Raw genomic sequence first — 13,093 nt, 5'->3', positions numbered from 1 at the left:
GGAAACTCTTGTGATTAGGTCAGTTCAGTGTATAAAGAAATAATTTTGGGTTTTCCTTTCGATAAATAATGCTCTCTCAATATGTTTAATGCTTTGCAGCCGTCGTCCAGGGCTTCTCTCACTATCAGTGATAGACTTCAGTCATCTAAACGTTGTATTAATTCCGCAAAGACAGTTGCGTTCTTTTCAATGAAGTCGTAGTCGTTTCTGTTTTCAGGTTGTGTTTCTAGTACTTTGTGTAGCTTTTGGATTCGTAGATATCCCAGAAATTTAACTTGCCACAATTCGAATTTTGATTCGGATCCATCGAAATAAAGACGCCCGCTGGGCGCATAACCTCTAGAAGTGTAAGCCATTTTGAGTTTCAGAACAGTTTCAGATGGTTCGCTGTTACACACAAGTCCTGGGAGGTGACTTGTTTGTAGTAGACAGTTCCACAGAACAAAATATTCTTACCGTGACGAAACCCGGGAAAGAACATGTGAAATTGCCCCAGAAAAGGTTTAATATTTATGAAGCAATTCTGGTTTCTGATTGGTTTGTAGCAGAACGTGAATTAATTTGATTCGTCAGTTCTTAGCAGCATCGTTTATAAATAGAATTGTCCGACTGTGTGGGATCATACCCCATTAATATGTCCAAAATATTGCAACAGTGTACGGTGCTCAGCGCTCATCAACACCGGGTGTTCCCAGTCAATAGTTAGTGCGTATCGATGCTACATGTGGAGTGGTCAATAAAAAAGAATTTGCGTCCCAGGTTTGCTGTGGAGTTGGAATTGTGTTGATCCTTATGGATGGGGGTGTTCAGGCTAAAGTCAATATTCTGGTAGTTCATGGAAAGCCCCTCGGTTATGACCTGCTACTTGGAATCAACACAATTGGAATATTGGGAGGTGTTACAGTCTTACCAGCTGGCGACGTGAAAATTAGTGGAAGAAGGAGGGTGTGTGCAGCCCTGTGTATTAATGAACCCAATTTCAACGTCTCCTTCAATTTTGATGGGAAAGTGTTGACTGCCAGGTGGACATGGGCCCAAAAGGACTTACCAATTCAACTCCACAACAAGATTGCAGAGTACAAGGTGCCTGATAACATCAGAGAAGAGTACGAGAAGGAGCTGGACCTTTGGATTGCAAATGGCTGGTTGATTCCACATCCCCTGGACTCCAGGTTTGATTCCTTTAATGCAGGAACAAAAGCAGAAGTGTTGGACTACTGTGAATTAAATGGCTTTGTGGATGCATTCACTACCAATGCAGAAGAATGTGCACAAAAGCTAAGGCAATGGCAGCGGCAAGGAATTGATGTATCACTTCTAGATTTACGGAAGGCATATCTTCAGATCCACATCGATGAGGCACTTTAACCATTTCAAACTGTCTTTTCCAAGAGCCAGCACTTTTGTCTCACGTGGCTAGAATTTGGACTCAACGTGACGCCTTTCATTATAAAATCTGTTATAGACGCCATCATATCACAAAACCACACAATCAAGCATGCTGTGTCAGCATATGTCGATGACATTTTCATCAATGAAAGTGTGGTCTTTGTGTTGCACCAGCATTTTCAGGATTTTGGTTTGGCATCCAAGGATCTAATGCATCTAAAAGATAGAGCCAGAGTTCTTGGCTTGCAGGTCTGGGAAGAAAGTGGCACCCACCGATGGAAATCAGATTCCTGAAATCCCTGATGTGCTGACCCATCAGAACATGTTTTCCCTGTGTGGGAAACTTGTCAGTCATTTTCCCATATGTGGATGGCTCAGGGTGGCAGTCGTGTTCGTCAAGTCTGGTGACTGCATCAACCAAGGGATGGGATGACGAAGTACAAGGCATCAAGACATCTCTTTCTGTCACATATTAGCAGAGATGTTAAACAAGATACAAGAGCAAAACCCTGTAAGAGGAGACTGGGGCATGATGCAAGATTACAGTCTGGGTAGACGTGAGTTCTGTAGCTACAGGGGTAGGATTGGAGACAAGCAGAAATGTCATCAAAAAAGCATGTTGCCAACAATGCCAGACATCTAAATTTAGCAGAGCTCTATGCAGTGCTCGGGGAGGGGGGTAACTTGGCCCTCAAGTGGGAGGTGACAATATTACACTCGGTCATTGATTCAGTGTGCGTGCACCGATGGATTTCTGACACCCTGACTGGGAAGGCACAGGTGCATTCAAGGGCTGCTGGCGAGATGTTGGTCAGCTCTGTAATTACTGATGAAAGAGTATGAATTGGCCATGGATATGATGCTTGTACAGTCTTGGCAGATTGTCTCATCAGAGTATTATGCAGGTGGTTGGATCTGCTAAAGAAGGAGGGCTGATGCTTGAAAGCTGCACAGTGAAGGGAGGATGACTTAACCAAGACCAGCTAGACAATGTCCATTGCCAAACCAGACATCCGGGTGTGAAACAGACTGTATTTCATCACATTAATCGATCCAAAGTGTCCAAAGAGAATGTGAAATCCATTGTAAAAGCCTGCAAAACCTACCAATTGATTGATCCAGCACCTGTTCGCTGGACAAGAGGGAAACTAAGCGCCAAAGACAACTAGAATAGACTGGCGATGGATATAACCCACCACAATGGTGAGGATTTTTTTAAAGCTTATTGATTGCGGTCCATCTAGGTTTGCAGTATGGCGGCCGCTGCGTCGGCAAGATTCAACTTGTCATCCAACAGTCAGAGAGTGTCTTCCTTGAGTTAGGCCCACTAATGGAGATACTGACTGACAATGGCACTGCATTTACTGTGAGGAGTTCAAGAAATTTGTGGATAGTTGAGATGTGCATCTGTATTTTGATGTGCCTACTTGCCGAGTGGGAATAGGATTATCGAACAAAACCACAGAACTGTCAAGATCATCGCAGCTGGAAGGCCTGTACAGTGTCTGAGCTGGTCTACTGGTACAACGTCATCCGAAAAGATAATATTTCATCTTCCACAGACCCGGCCGATGCATTGCATAGGTACCATGTCAGGGTGAAGGATATTGAAACCAACCCGCTGCCCAAACTGGAAGTAATCAGAGAGAAGTTTAAGGGAGATGTCGTTTGAGTCAAAAACCCGCATGGCAAGTGTACAACAAGATATGGTACTGGACGCGTCACCAAGGTAACCAGTCCACAATCAGTGTGGGTTGATGGTGTGTCTCCATCACGTTAAAGACTTATGGCTGGTGATGCGACCACAAACACCATTGGATGACAAAAGTGAACTGGATTCTGGGACTAGTAAGCCATCACTCTGGTTTACACCAGCTTCATCAGGCAGTGATTTGGATATTAGCAACCTCCCAGTGGATGCAGTGATTTTCAAGTCTCAGACTGCAGATAAAAGCACATGTGAGGATGAAGCCTGTGTCGTTCCTCTTTGAAAAAGTCTCAGCAAAGACGGTTATCACCTCCCTTTCCTGTCTGTGATCATGAGATCAAAGGGGAGTGTACAGAAAATTGTGGTTTACCATTAAAGCGTCCGTGCATATGTGCATCATGTGGAGTTGAGCTGTCAGGAAAGAATCAAGATGGCAGTGCTCACAGCATTTATAACTGGGCGGTTTCACAAAGTAACAGAAAGTTTCATGGCTCGTGTGCAAAATTTCACTGGTCGGCTACATAAAATGAAGCTGCAAGGAGAACTGGGATGATCGGTGATGAGAATCCTTGAAGACTGTTGTTGCATTTGACTGAGTGTTTTGCTTCTTTTTTTTTTAATCACTTTTTTCCCTCCCTTCTTTCCTTTTTCGTTTCCTGTTTTGTTTGTACTCTTCTGACTTATATTTGTATCATCTTTGTGTTCCTTTTTTCTGCTATCTTTTGATTTAGTTCTTTATGTTTTTATTAAGTCTTTCCGTGCGCTCCCGTTTTCCTCTCTTCCACAATTTTCTTTTCTTCATTCTAGTTATGGTTTTAACTTCTTTTCTGAGTCTCGTGATCTTGGCTTCCAGTCTTATTATTCATCACAGTTTTGTAGATCCTTTGTTTTGGTCTCCTTTTAGGCTTTAATTTCATGCTTACTGATTTTACCTCCGCATTAAATTGTTGAAGTATGTGATAGTATCTGTAATCAGAGTTTTTTTTTGTGTCTGTTTCGATTTACTCAAAACCGCACACACCTCGTCTTCTCATGTATCGTTCTCTTCTTCCTCTTCTACTTCTTGCTCTTTCTCTTCTTTTTTCTTCTCAGTCGTCAGAAGCGTCGTCTTTTCTTGACTACGTTTTTCCTTCTCGCTTCTTGCTCACAGTGACCCGTTTTTATGCTAAGCTGAACTCTCGTGTGTGCGAGAGAACACGAGATTTTGCGTGATTTAAAACCAACACAAAGTCAAGTATCTGCAGAATGTCTTCTTGGTTCCTCCTCTTCTCTTTTCTCTCTCCCAACAATCGAACACAGCATATAATAACAAAACTCTAAAGCACGTCTGACAGCACTGACTTCTGCCAACAGTCTGCCCCTCCTCTTAACAACACAGGCTTTTTATATCGCAAAATCGTTCACCTCTATTTGCATATTCTTCTAACTCACGTGATCACTACTCTATAAATAAGAGTCTTGACCGTTTCTTTTCTTTCTTTTTATTTATTTTCGGTGACCGACCCGCACGTGGTCTATCCAGGTAAGTCACGCATTTCTCCACACTCCCCCCTGATCTCATGATCACAAACAGGACATGCGGGCAATCGTCGTTGACGGGTACTCCTTCGAAGAATTGGGGGCAGCACTTCCTCATTGCTGTTTTCTTCATTACCACCATCATTACTACCAGTCTGTTCCATTATCCCGTCTCGTGGTTCCATAGGCGGTGTCTCACAATCAGGGCAGGGGGGCAGTATCCGTCTTTGTCGGGTACTTCTCCGAAGAATCGGAGGCGTCATCTCCTCAGTATGCTCCATCATCCCTTCTCGCGGGGTTTCGCAATCACGGGGGGTGGGCAGTATTCGTCTCTGTCGAGTATTTCGATGAGGCATTACTTCCTTGTGTCCATCGCTCTCCTCACTATTGTCATCAGTATGTCCCATCATTCCCTCGTCTGGTTCTGTTGGTGGTGTTTCTATGCTCACCTGAAAGGGCAGTAAGTGATCAGGATCATCTCTGAACGGTGTGTGATCCTCCTCATTGTTCTCAGAATCAGAAGAGGTATAACAAGGGCGGATATCTTTTACGTGACGTGGTATGCCACCAATCAACATGGTCTGAGGACTTATGATTTCGTCTATTTTTCCCCGGAAAAATTTCGTAGTGCACCCAGCATTCGGGGGTTTTATCCAAACAAGGTCTCCCACCTGATATGGTGTATTGACAACACTCACCACTGATGGTATGGCATCAACTCCTTTCACACGCTGTTCATATTGGTAAATCCCATTGGCTGGTGCAGTTGCTGGTGTTGCATTGTCCTTGGGTGTTATATTATACCAGTACACAGCTTCTGGAATAGAGCACTGTGTCCTGGCTGCAATTCTTTTGATGGTGCGGTGACACCGTTCTGCTATACCATTACCCTCGGGATAATATGCACACCGATAATGCATTTTAATCCCCCATTCGTGCACGAATTTCTGAAATTCTTGACATCGAAATGTGGCGGCATTATCAGTCAGAATTTCAATCGGGGCACCACGTTCAAAAAAGACGGCTCTCAACTGTTGTATAATGCTGGCTGCATCCTGTCGTGTCAACAGGCGCCATATTGTGAAACGCGTCGGGCCACAATCCGTCATGGTCAAAAAATGTTTGTCCCCATAATGTGTTATGTCCATCCCTACTCGCTGCCAGTTGCCCTCCACCTCGAGCTTTCCTTTTTGCCATTGGGATGGTGCCGGATCAATTCTCTGACACTCTTCACACGAACGTATGGCTGCTTTCACTGATGCTTTTGTAGTTGCAGGGCATACTCTTCGGACAAAATATGCAGTCCTCTGAATTCCAGGATGTCCAATCTGCTGGTGTATCATACGGATCTGGTCAGGTGTTAATTGATCCGTTACAGTCGCGCATGTTTGTTGTTGAAGATCGGATCCCTGCCTCATTGCATCGATCCACCTCTTTGGTACTCGAGTCAAGCTATCAGCCAAATTCTGCATCGACGAGACTAACATAATGTCTACCTGCAAGCTGTATTCGTCAACTAGACGCTTAATTATTGCTAGTCTCCTTCGTACTAGCATTTCACTTGCAGCTCTAGTCTTAACTCGAGCCTTTCCAGTCAAGGTGTCGGTTAACCAATGGTAAACACACAATGAGTCAGTGTGGAGATGCACAACATTAGTCTGCCATTGCAATGCGAGATTAAGACCTTTTAACGTGGCATCAAGTTCTGCCAAATTTATATGTTGGGCATCATTTTTTGGACGAAGCCAGCATGCATCTTCCACAACAACACCTAGTTGCTCCAACACGACACCTGTAGCCAACGAACTTGCATCAACCCATGCATTTAGTTCGTTTCCAGACACTTGCCACTCACCCCGGGCAGGGTCATTCCTATGCACTCTGGACAACATTTCAGCCATCATTTGTTGGAGAGAATCATCATCCGCAACATCGTCCCATCCTTTTGTTACTGTAGTCACTAGTCTTTTCACCACTCCTGTTGCCGATCGGAGCCATCCACAGACAGGTAGATGTCCTACCAATTTACCACAGATAGAAAACACAGTACGTCTTGTTAATACATTGGGTAACTTTGGAAGTGGGCTCCCTCGTTTCCATCGCAATGTATTGCCCTCCTCCCAGACCTCGAGGCCTAGCACGGGCACTCCATCCTTTAGGCGCTTAGGGTCTTTGCTTATTAACCCAAACGCTTTCAGTTTTATTCGAACTGCATCCGCAGACATTATGTCCTCATTAACATAGATGTCATCTATGTAGGCTGAAGCAGCTTTTGCTGTGGTCTCATCCTGCATCAAAACAGTTTTAATAATGGTTGTCATAATCAAGGGTGCTACGTTTAGGCCAAAACCCAAACGTGTCAAACAATATAGTTTTCCCTTGAGTGGTACTGTCTGAAATGGCCATAATGACTCATGGACACGTATCTGCAGGTAGGCCCTCTTTAGATCCAGAAGTGCCACATTGCTCCCTTTTTGACGCCATTCTCTCAGTTTAGCAGCGCACACATCTGCGTTTCCGGTAAACGCATCAACATGCCGATTCAACTCTCGGTAATCCATTACGGGACGAATTTTTTCTTTGGTAGGTTGTTCAACAGCCATGAGCGGAATTAATCCCTTGGGTGGTCCCAGACGTTCCTGTGGGTATGGTATTAACCAACCGTTGTCAATCCACATCTGAAGTTCTTCTTCATATGCGGCCCTATTCTTGGTAGAAACTGCATACTCTGAAATCGTGTTGCACAGCCGATCTGGTTCCTGGCTCATGGCCCATTTCCACTTTGCAGTCCACACCCTTTCGTTGTCATCAAATGTAGCACAGAAGTCCTTTTCTTCAATCGACATGGCTGCACAGACGTCTTTCCCTTCTCCAAGCCTGATACCTCTAGCTGCTGTGATTGTAACGCCTCCTAGTGCTTGTATTGCATCAATTCCAAGCAACATGTCGTAGCCAAGGGGTTTCTCCTGCATCACCAGAACGTCAACTTTAGCTGTGTCACCCTTCTCAGTACAGATTGTGACTGTCCCTTCACCACAACATACCCGTGATAAGCCATTGATGGTCATAACGCCGACTGGGTTCCTCCGCCACACCGGACAGCAATGGGCACTAACTATAGACCGGGAACACCCCGTGTCTATAAGTGCTGAACACTGCACATCATCAAGTTTAACGCTAATGACAGGCAATTCTGTGTTTATTGGTTGGCAGGGGGCAAGGGTAGCGATAGTACCTTGCCCCCAACTTCGTTTCCCGAACAGTTGCGAGATATGTGCCCAAACTTATTGCAGCGATAGCATTGCACTGGTCTCTTTGATTGTGGATATACACTTCTCCTATCACTCCGGCACTCTTTAGCAAAATGATTGGCCTCCCCACATTTATAGCACACTGGGGTGGCATGCTTATTACTATCTGGAAGAGAGTCCACATTGCCTCCATGTCGAAAACGAGCTGCTGCTGCAATTGGTTCCTGTTCCTTACAGATGTTTCGAGCTCGGGCCAATAACTCATCAGTTGACAATTCATCGATTCTTGATGATGCCCGCAACAGTTTACTGACCTCCTCGGGTAGGCCTACCAAAAAAGCACAGCTTAATATTTTATCGTTGACCCCACCAAACGGTACAGATAATTTTCGCAGGTCGGCCAGGTACACGTCGACTGTTTCCTTGGGTTGAAGTGTCCGGCTCGTGAACTGTTGCCACGCAACAAATGGATCTGTACCAAACGCTGTATACAGGCTCTGCTTGATTTCATCCCAGTCTGGTTCATCCCCGAGTTGTTGGTAGACTGCATAGGCCCCCCCGGTTAGCCTCAAAGGGATAACTGTGGCTGGTTCTTTAATTTTGCACAGTTTACAGATTTTCTCTGCCTTTTCAATCCATTCGACGACAGCCGGTCCAGTGGTAGATCCGTCGAACTCGGGTATTAAGCGAATGTCGAATCTGTCCATTGTTAGTCACCGCACACCAAGCGTCGAAATAGCTTAAAACCAACACAAAGTCAAGTATCTGCAGAATGTCTTCTTGGTTCCTCCTCTTCTCTTTTCTCTCTCCCAACAATCGAACACAGCATATAATAACAAAACTCTAAAGCACGTCTGACAGCACTGACTTCTGCCAACAGTCTGCCCCTCCTCTTAACAACACAGGCTTTTTATATCGTAAAATCGTTCACCTCTATTTGCATATTCTTCTAACTCACGTGATCACTACTCTATAAATAAGAGTCTTGACCGTTTCTTTTCTTTCTTTTTATTTATTTTCGGTGACCGACCCGCACGTGGTCTATCCAGGTAAGTCACGCATTTCTCCAATATGGCAATATTAACCGGCCGCCATCTTGCCATTTTTCTTTGGACGTACCCGCTTTGCAGAATGCACACCTCGAGCGTTTGTCAGGTAAGCCCGTCTGTTCGCAATTTATTACACAGTATCTGCTAAGGTAAGTGGGAAGAGTCTACTTACTTTCTCTGTTTCTAATTTCTGTTTGTTCCTCACTTCGTTATTATTATTATCATTATTATTATTATTATTATTATTATTATTATTACCATTATTATTATTATTATTATTATTATTATTCATTATGAGTTTTCACACAAATTTTAATTCAAGCTGCTATATATAAAAACAATTTTATAACATCAACAGGCCAGGAGGGGGGCATTCTGCCCCAGTTGAAAAATAGCTCTCGTCTTGGGGAAGCACCATGTTTTGACAAGCTTCTTGAACTGACCTTCATTCCTGATCTGAAATGGAACACATGCATAAAATCTGTTGCCAAGATTGCTGGAAAAATGGTTGGATCATTTTACGGCTCCAGTAGGTATCTTACTGCTGATGCAATTCTCTATCTGTATAAGAGCCAAATATGTCCTAAAATGGAATACTATTTCCCACATCTGGACAAGAGCTGCTCGGTGTGTCCTATCTGACCTTGATAGAGTTCAAAACTTGCTTCGAAATCTAGTAGGTGATGCCCTTTTCTCTTCTCTGCAACCTTTTTCACAGAAGAGATGTTTTGAGCTTGTCTCTGCTCTATTGTTATTTTCATGGCAACTGCTCTTCTGAGCTCCAATCTATGGTCCCTTCCGGCCAAACTTTCGCAAAAAAACACTCAACTAGCTACATCCACTATCAACAATTTTCCTCACTCTCTATCTGTGCCTAATTCTAAATGCAAATTCCATGAGCAATGCTCCTTTCCTAGAACTGCCTGCACATGGAACACTGTTCTATTGGCCTACTTCCTGGCAAATTACAGTATGATAGCCTTCAAGTCCAATGTAAACAAGCTCTTTTTGAGGCATCCCCGTAAATGATCCAAATTCAACTCAATCTACACTATTAAGGATTACTAAACTACCACCATTCATTAGCCTTTATCCTCGAATGGCCTTTGGTCATTGATAAGTGGTGACTCTCTTGTAAAAAGAAAAAAGAAAAGGTCCAGGAGGAAGGAAAGACTGCAGAGGGAGAGCACTTGCACTGTAAGGGAGTGAAGAATACTGAGATCTTGGAGAGGCTTTTTATCACTCCAATCCCAGGAAAAGATCAATAGTCAATGCCAGTGAGAAATTAACGGTGAGCTGCTGTTGCAGTAAAACAGAGTCATTTGCAATATTTATTGAAAAAGGTGGAGAGTACTGGAAATCTGAGGAAATTTGTTGTCACTCGGACTCCAGGGAACACCACTGGTCGTTATCAGTGAGCAATCATTGATAATAATATGTTTGAGAACTTCTAGTGATCGTCCCAGTAGACCACAGGGTGAACATCAAGAAGACAGAGAAACAAAGCAAATACATGAAACCGGCCAGAGAGCTGAAAAGGAATATAGAAGATGAAGAAAGGCAAAATAACAGCAATAATCGTAGGCGTGCTAGGAACAATCCCAAAAAAATAATAAAAAAAAAGAATGGGAGAAATTGGAATCAAGAGGATGGCTGAGAAAATGCAATGGATAGCAATAATGAAAATGGTTGAAATTTTAAGGAAAAACTTTGAATGTAGGCACTAATGCACATACGCTACAAATGTTAACTGGCCATATACAAACTGCAACAGAAGTGAAACAAAAAAATACAGAACACCACATGGAACCAAGAAAACTGGAACTGCAGAATTGTAAATTAACTACATGTAGACTCTGTGGACAAAGAGGCAAAACAATAAATAACATAATAAGTGAATGCAGCAAACTAGCCTCAAAGTTGTTTAAAAATTCACCAGGGCTTGGTAATTTGTGACTGATTGGTGTTGTTCGTAGGCATAGCATTGCTAAATTAGGGACTCTGCCTGCTTGCTTTGCCTTGATTAGTGTTCTTTTAACTGTTTAGATTTGATGCTCAACAAAGCCATTAGATCTTGGGAAATTTGGGGATGACGTTATGCGGTCAAATTGCCATTGTTGGGAAAATTCTCTGAATGCTTCACTGGAATATTGTGGTCCGTTGTCACTAATGACTCTGGTGGGAATACCATGCTCAGAGAAAATCTGTTTCATTGCTGAGATAACCCTATTGCTTGTAGTTAGGCTAGTCATTTTCATTATAATTGGAAATTTGCTGTAGTAATCAGCAATTAGATATTCTTGATCATTACAGTGAAACAAGTCAGTTCCCACAATTCCCATGCTCTGCTGGGGATGTCATGTGGTTGTAGAGTTTCCTTTGGTTGTGTTGGAAGATTTTCTTGACATATTGAACATTTCTTGATCATGTTTTCGATATCAGAATTAATCTTCTCCCAGTATACAGCATCCCTGGCTTGAAGACGTGTCTTTTTAATACCTTGATGGCTGTAATGAAGCTGGTCTAAAATGATTTTCTGTTGGGTTTCTGGGATAATAATCCTTGACCCCTTCATGATGATACTATTGTTTATCTCTATATGACCAGTATGACCGTATTGCTGGCAGCACTTCCTTTATTGAATCTGGCCATCCTGTTGTTATGATTTCTTGCAGCAGATCAAGTACTGGATCAGCCTTTGTTTCCTTTTTTATCTTGTTCAGGCGCTCACTCCTGAATCTCACCAAATCGACTCGCACGTCTAAGTCAATTGTGTTTGTGTTTTCAGTGCTAGGGAGACGGCTCAGAGTATCAGCTAGAGTCATTTCCCGTCCTGGTATGTACTCTATTTGCATCTGATATCCCTGTAACTTGATCAGCATTTGCTGCAGTCTAGGAGGTGCACTAGTCAGTGGCTTCTGTAAAATCATGATGAGTGGCTTATGATCGGTGAATACCTTAAATTTACGGCCGTATAGGTATATGTGGAATTGTTGGACCTCAAATACAATTACAAGAAGCTCTCTTTCTATGCATGCATAATGCTTTTGCTGAGTGATAGTCGCACAAACCCTGGCATGGAACCAATTTTATCAAACTGATCTGGGTGCATCTGCATCACGTCTTTTATTATATTGACTGGTGTTGCAGCAGGAGGCTGATATCTATCCTCTTTCCTGATTGTGCAGTGAAGGGTGACTAATTTGAGCGTTTCTAGTGAGGGTAATCCTAGAACTGCTGGCCCTTGTACGTCTACAATGTAAAAAAACACTGTTGTGCCAGTCTGTTCCATTGTATTTGCATGGAATATTGATGCTGCCATAGCATTTTATCGGAGTACCATTATATGCTATTAGTTTGTTTTTCCTTGTTTTGTTTTCTATGTTTGGGAAACCATAAGCATCTAATTTCTCTGGGAACATTCTACGATATGTAGAGACTGGTAATGTGTTACCTTGGGCTCCTGTATCAATTTTCACCAGCAACCTGTGGACTCTGTTTCTGTTTGGTAATTTAATATTTACATAAACAAAAGCTTTGTCTCTCTGAGTGATAGAGAACGTTTGGATGCTGTTAAAAGTAAGGCTTTCAAGTTGTTCATCTATTCCTTGAGTATTGCATATTGCATCAGCTTGGATGGGCCGTCTTTTCTTGGACTGGTCTCTCCGATATTGTGGTTGATACTCCGGCTTTGACTTTTTGTAGTCTCTGCTTTGTGACTTTGATCTTTGCCGTGGTTTTGTTTTGCTTGATAAACAAACTGCTGCCCAGTGGTTATCTTTACCACATGTTTTGCATTTTGATCCATATGCTGGGCAAGCTTCACGACGAAGTTCATGGCTTCTACCACAATTAAAGCAGTTATTAAATTTCTTAGAACTTTTTGATGTTCTTATCGTCTGGATAGTGGTGCTACTATTTCCGTTGCTATTTGACATAACCCTGAATTGTTTTAGATGTATGTTAGAAACTTTGGTACTGGTCGCGATAAGAGTTCCCTGTCGAACACCCTCAAAAAACAATGACTTCTCCCCACGCATGCGCAAAGGACATGTTTTAGTTGCCATAGTAACTAAACGATCATGAATTTTTATCGACTTTGTTTTACTGCTTATGAATATTGAAATAAAAGACATTACTACACATTTATTAATAATATCTCACTTTTAATCACTTTT

Source organism: Euprymna scolopes, chromosome 29 (assembly GCF_053919585.1).
Source record: "Euprymna scolopes isolate OS-2025 chromosome 29, ASM5391958v1, whole genome shotgun sequence".
In the NCBI taxonomy this organism is placed as follows: domain Eukaryota; kingdom Metazoa; phylum Mollusca; class Cephalopoda; order Sepiida; family Sepiolidae; genus Euprymna; species Euprymna scolopes.
Note: the sequence above shows the minus strand (reverse complement) of the source record.